The sequence below is a fragment of the Podarcis filfolensis genome (genome assembly GCF_964270895.1).
Source record: "Podarcis filfolensis genome assembly, chromosome: Z".
Taxonomy (NCBI): Eukaryota; Metazoa; Chordata; class Lepidosauria; order Squamata; family Lacertidae; genus Podarcis; species Podarcis filfolensis.
Window position 1 is genome coordinate 784,248 of NC_139617.1, and position 6,677 is coordinate 790,924.

Genomic DNA, 6,677 nt, shown 5'->3' on the forward strand with positions numbered 1-6,677 from the left:
TCCTGAGGATCCATGTGGATCCGTGCTTTGTAACCACGTTTTAAGTGGGGAGGGAAGGAAAAGCACTCAAGGGACAAGGAGCACACGTGGGGTGGGTGGAGAAGGATGCTGCTAATAATGAAGAAGAGGGGTATAAGGGGAGAAGGCTCCTCTCCTCCCCCACTTTGCTCCTTTAAAGCAAGCAGGCTCTGCTTTTCTTCCTCCTCCCTGCTCATCCCCGGCTTAGTGAGCTGAAAAACTTTGCTGCTATGTAGCGAGCTGAGTGGGGAGGAGAGAGGGACAGAGAGCCTGTTTGCTTTAAAGAACCAACCGCACTCGTGTAAGCGGCTCCTCTCCTGCTTTGCTCCTTTAAAGAAGCAGGCTCTCTGTCCCTCTCTCCTCCCCACTCAGTGGCTCTTCTCCCGCTTTGCTGTTTCAAAGCGAGCCACGGAGGAGGGAAGGAAGGGGAACCATGGATCCTCTGCTCACGACTGCAGCAGATCCCCCCCGTCACCCGTAGGCATTCGCTCCATAACATGCACAGACATTTCCCCTTACTTTCTAGGAGGAAAAAAGTGAGTGTTATGGTGCAAAAAATACAGTAATTGTCAGTGGGAGTTTAGTTGCCTTGCTGTGTTCAATCAGATTCAGTAGTTTCCTGATAGGGTCTGTTATACTGCAGTCTGGTCTGGGGCTTTTATAGCACCCCTCTGCTGGCAGGCGATGGCCCACACAATGGCTGTCCTGCTGGGTTTGGACTGGACCGTGCACTTCTACGTGGCCTCCCTGCCTCTCCCAGTCCCCTCCCACCTTTCTCTCTCAACAGCTGCAGCAGCAGTGGCCGTGACCCTGTGTCACACTGTTGACTCATGTTAAGCTACATATATTTGTGCAGCGTTAGCCACCCCTCCCAGTTTGGTGTCATCTGCAAATTTGATGAGCATCCCGTCAGTTCCATCATCCAAGTCGTTTATAAAGATGTTGAACAACAATGGGCCCAGGAGAGAACTCTGTGGCCCCCCACTTGTCACTTTTTTCCAGAAAGATGAGCAACCATTAATGAGTCCTCTTTGGGTTCGGTCCACCAACCAGCTACAAATCCACCTAACAGTTCAAGCCACATTTTACCAGCTTCCTCATGAGAATATCATGGGGGACTTTGTAAAAAGCCTTACTGAAATCAAGATACACTCTGTCCACAGCATTTCCTTGATCCAGAGCAATCAAATTGGTCTGGCATGACTTATTTTTGAGAAACCCATGCTGGGTCATAGTAATCGCAGCATCCTTTTCTAAATGCTCATAAACCAACTATTGAATTAGGTATCTGTTCTGGAGTGAAATGCTATTATTTCCTTGCATATAATATTTATTTCTTGGGGGTGGGGAATATATGGTGAAGGCATGTTCCTGGGCTCTCCTCAGCACATACATATAAATATAGTAACAATAACTGTGAGAATGATTAGGCACATACCAGAGAGTAAGTCCCATTGAACTCAGTGGAACTTACTGCTGAGTAAAAGTGCTTAGAATCATGGTATAAAATTGGAGTCTTTATCCAGTTACCTGGGTGTGTATGGATTAGCTACAGCTTCCTTCAAAATTACAGGAATGGATAAATACAAAGTACTTCGTATGTCAGCATCACTTTTTTTTATTTGCTACAAGCATTCACATGGTATAAACATGTATGCTGTCCTCTCATCCAAACAGAACCCCCCACAAAGATATTATAAGCCACATATTATAAGCAAGCAAAACTCCAAATAGCTTATTTTGTGAACTTGTCATTCAAATTGTTTAATCATGACAAAGACTCCTGTTTATAAGAAAAAAGGAGAGGGTGATGAGATCTGATCTCTTCATCACTTTTAACTGATCTCTGAGATGTGGAAGAGAGGGAAAAGGAAAAAGGATATTTACGGTGGTTGGGTCCCTTCCAACTCTGCAACTCTATGATTCTCTTTCCCAGCTTCCAGCCCCCCTAGTCCCTCCCTCTAGTCTAGAATTACTTTTTCACACAGTTGCAAACCCACAGAAGATCCTATCTTCTGCTTCATGCAGCCTCTCTGGATTTTCCAACTCTCCCTCTCCCTGTGTCACCTTGTAAATGAGCCTTCTTCAGCTTCATTGGGAAAGGGGATGGAAAAAGCTCAAGGCTGCCTAACAACAAAGGGAAACGGTAAAGGGACGGTATCCGTAATATACAAAATACTACTCCAAAATCCCGCAAATCCCCTAGACGCAATCAAAAAACAATGGGAGAATGACCTAGGCTATGAGATTAACCCCACTCAATGGACCAGAATGTGGTCTAAACCCCCCTTTAAATCCATATCAACGAAAAGAAAAGAACTCACACTGAAACTCACCTACAGGTGGTACCTAACACCAAGAAAACTAGCGCTAATACGCCCAGGAACCTCACCAAAATGCTGGAGAGGGTGCACCTCCACAGGCACATACCTCCACATGTGATGGGAGTGTCCCAAAATCCAACTATTCTGGACAACAGCCATACAAGAAATATGTAAAATAACTAAACAAGTATTAGACGTCACCCCAGAATTGGCCCTACTAAACATCTTCCAAGACAACAATGCCCATTTACACCACAAAGAACTCATAACCCACCTACTTTCAGCAGCCAGAAACACCATAACCAGACACTGGAGAGACCTGTCAGGAGTAAGCATGGACCAATGGTACCAAATAGTATGGGAAACAGCCCTACTAGAAAAATAAACTAATAAACTGAAACTGACACGGGGACAAACAGAAGAAGACACCTTCACCCCGGTATGGCTCCCCTTTATCACATACACAGCCCAACAGGACAATGACAAAAATCCACCAACAGCATACAGTATAAATCAGTATGGCTAACCTGATCCAAAACACCCACCCACCTCACTCACACACGAAAACAAAGATCACCACAGCCAATCACAAACAAACAATCACACCCTAGGCCAACCCCAACCTCTCTCACCACCAAAGGAACACAAGTGAACAACACAAGCAACGCTGACACCAAACTCTACATACATTAAGCATAATAGAAACACTGCCACCTGACCCCACCCCCATTCATCTCCCCTCCCTCCACCCCCCTTTCTTTTTTTTCTTTCTTTTTCTTCTCCCCCTAATGCCTCAACAAATGAAACGGATTTGTAAAAATGTTACATGGAAAAAAAAAATACGAGGCATTACACTTACCTCTGTAAAACAAGAAAATCCTTAATAAAATGTTGTTGTTTTTTTTTAAAAAAGGCTGCCATTCACTTTTTCATATTTCTCTACTACAACAACGAAGTCCTGTTTATACTGGGGACAAAATACCTGCCCCAAATGAAGGAAATGGTAAAGCTGACGTAAGAAGCACTTTGTATTTATCCCTTCCTACAATCTTTAATAATAATAATAATAATAATAATAATAATAATAATAATAATATTTTTATTTATACCCCGCCCTCCCCAGCCAAGACCGGGCTCAGGGCGGCTAACAACCAATAATAAAAACAAGTTGATTAAAATACAATTTAAAAAAGATTAAAATACAACATTAAAACATTAGGATGCAGCCTCTTCACAGGAGGAGAAAGGAAAAAGAAAGAGGGGGAGGGAATCAAACTGATTCTAAGCCAAGGGCCAGATGGAACAACTCTGTCTTACAGGCCCTGTGGAAAGAAGTCAGATCCCGCAGGGCCCTGGTCTCATGAGGAAGAGCGTTCCACCAGCCGGGGCCAGTGATGAAAAGGCCCTGGCTCTGGTTGAGGCTAATCTGACTTCCTTAGGGCCCGGGACCTCTAGGGTGTTGCTATTTATGGACCTTAAGGCTCTCCGTGGGGCATACCGGGTGAGGCGGTCCTGTAGGTACGAGGGTCCTAGGCCGTGAAGGGCTTTAAAGGTCAAAAGCAGCACCTTGAACCTGACCCTGTACTCCACCGGGAGCCAGTGCAGCTGGAAAAGCACTGGGTGAATATGCTCCCATGGCAGAGACCCCTTGAGGAGCCTCGCTGCAGCATTCTGCACCCGCTGGAGTTTCTGAGACAGCTTCAGGGGCAGCCCCGCATAGAGCGAATTACAGTAGTCAAGCCTGGAGGTGACCGTCGCATGGATCACTGTGGCCAGGTCGGGGCGGGAAAGGTAAGGGACCAACTGCTTGATGCGGCGAAGGTGGAAAAATGTCGCCTTGGCTGTTGCTGTAACTTGCGCCTCCATGGAAAGGGAGGCGTCAAGGATTACACCCAAACTCTTAATGGAAGGCAATGGCACTAATTGGGCCCCCGCAAGAGAAGGGAGTTGGTCCCTCATCCCCATGCCATTCCGACCCAGCCAGAGGACCTCTGTCTTCGAAGGATTTAGTTTCAATCAGCTCCCACGAAACTATCCAGCCACAGCTTCCAAGCTTCTGGTCAGTGTGTTCAGGGCCGAGTCGGTGTGGCAATCCATCAGCAGATAGAGCTGAGTGTCATCAGCATATTTGTGACAACCCAGCCCAAAGCTCCGGATAATCTGGGCAAGGGGGCGCATAAAGATGTTAAAAAGCATCGGGGAGAGGATTGCGCCCTGCGGCACTCCACACACCAAGGGGTGGCGCGACGACAACTCCCTCCCTAGTGCCACCCTCTGTCCCTGACCAGAGATAAAAGAGCACAGCCAGTTACGGGCTATGCCCTGTATCCCCACGTCTGCGAGGCGGTGGTCCAGAAGATCATGATTGACAATGTCAAAGGCTGCTGACAAATCTAAGAGAATCAGCAGGGAAATGTAACTTTAAATTATTTAATTGCAAAGGTTCATCAGCCAACAATTGTTTAGGAAACCTGTGGGGGTGTTTATTCCTTTATTGTATGTAAGTTAAGCCTCACAGGACTGCTCAGAAGTAAGTCCCACTGAATGCCATGGAGCTTACTCCCAGGTAACTGGGTAAGGAGTGTGTGGTCTCACACTGCAATCCTAAGCATTTTTACTCAGAAGTAAGTCCCACTGAGTTCAATAGGACTTACTCCCTGGTATGTGCCTGGTCATTCTCACAGATTGGTTGGTTGATTGATTTCCCACCCTTTCCCTTGACAAGGCAACTTAGTCCACTGAGTCCAGCATCCTGTTCTCACCTTCTCTGTGAATCCGCATCATTCAGGCACCTGGTATTTATTACTTCCTGCAGGTCTCACCAGAATGGCTTGCGAAGCTTGAGTTAGAAAAAAAACACATTAACCCAGCAGAATGCCAGAATCACTTCTCCTCCCATTGACCCTGTATGTAGGATTTGCTGTGTCTGCTAGTCTTGGATTTCCCCCTTCTGGTTTCATGCTAAAACTGCAATAAATGAAGTGTGGGGAGAAGGGAGAAAATAAATAACTGAGTGCATGCATCACAAGTGGCAGTTCAAGGCAAATTTACTTGTGTGCATATATGACAGACCTGTGCAAACTAATTTACACAAACTTATGTATAAGCCCCACTAAATGAAGACTTGATTCTGAATAGGATTGGCCTCCTGCATTTCTTCAATCCTGTACTCACTAGAAGTAAATCTGCAATCAATGCACATTTACTATGGAGTGAACAAAAATGTTTAAATCTACCTATTCCATCTTTTAAAATGGTTGTTTCTATTTATACACAAATAAACTGAAATACTAGTTCCTTAGGTTGTGACCCTAAACACAGAAGGAACCCAACCCTGTTGAACTCAATGAAACATACTTCTGGGTAAACACTCATAGATTTGTAAATGTGGTTCCACACCTTGAGGAAACTGGGGTCTCTTTTTAAATTTACTGTTTCCTAACTTGAGACAGGGGACACAGGTGGTGCTGTGGGGTTGAACCACAGAGCCTAGGACTTGCTGCTCAGAAGGTCAGCGGTTCGAATTCCTGCGACAGGGTGAGCTCCCATTGCTCGGTCCCTGCTCCTGCCCACCTAGCAGTTCGAAAGCACGTCAAAGCGCAAGTAGATAAATAGGTACCGCTCTGGCAGGAAGGTAAACAGTGTTTCCGTGCGCTGCTCTGGTTCGGCAGAAGTGGCTTAGTCCTGCTGGCCACATGACCCGGAAGCTGCACGCCGGCTCCCTCAGCCAATAAAGCGAGATGAGCGCCGCAACCCCAGAGTCGGTCACGACTGGACCTAATGGTCAGGGGTCCCTTTACCTTTACCTTTAACTTGAGACAACTTGGTCCAGTTAAGTCTATGTTTGCAAAGCTGGCTCTATTTGTTTGCAAACAGCACTGAAAATACTCATTTTTTTCATTGCTCAAATCATGGCATTATTTCCCTACAGCTGTCATTAAGCCAAAGGAGCTGTATCTCACTGCCCCATAGCCAGTTTGATTGTTAGCTTCTCTCCTAACTTTGGAGGCACATAGGTACAGCTCTGCTAGCTGCTATTTGGAAAAGCACATGAATCTGACCATTGAAGAGTTTGTGAGTAAACCATGTTTAACTTACCAAATGTGGTCTCTTTCTATGCTAAGGGAAGTGGGAAGCTTTGGAAATAACTTAGAAGGGAATATTTTAAATGCCTAACAGCCTATATTTTCATGCTTTACTTTTCTGCATGTTTTGTGATTTTAAATTTTAGCTGGGGCTCTCTCATCAAAGAGTACTTGTCCCAAACTTGGATCTAGGCATACACAAAATTCTCCTTTCATTCTTCAACCAAATTACCAAAACCGAGCACAATTA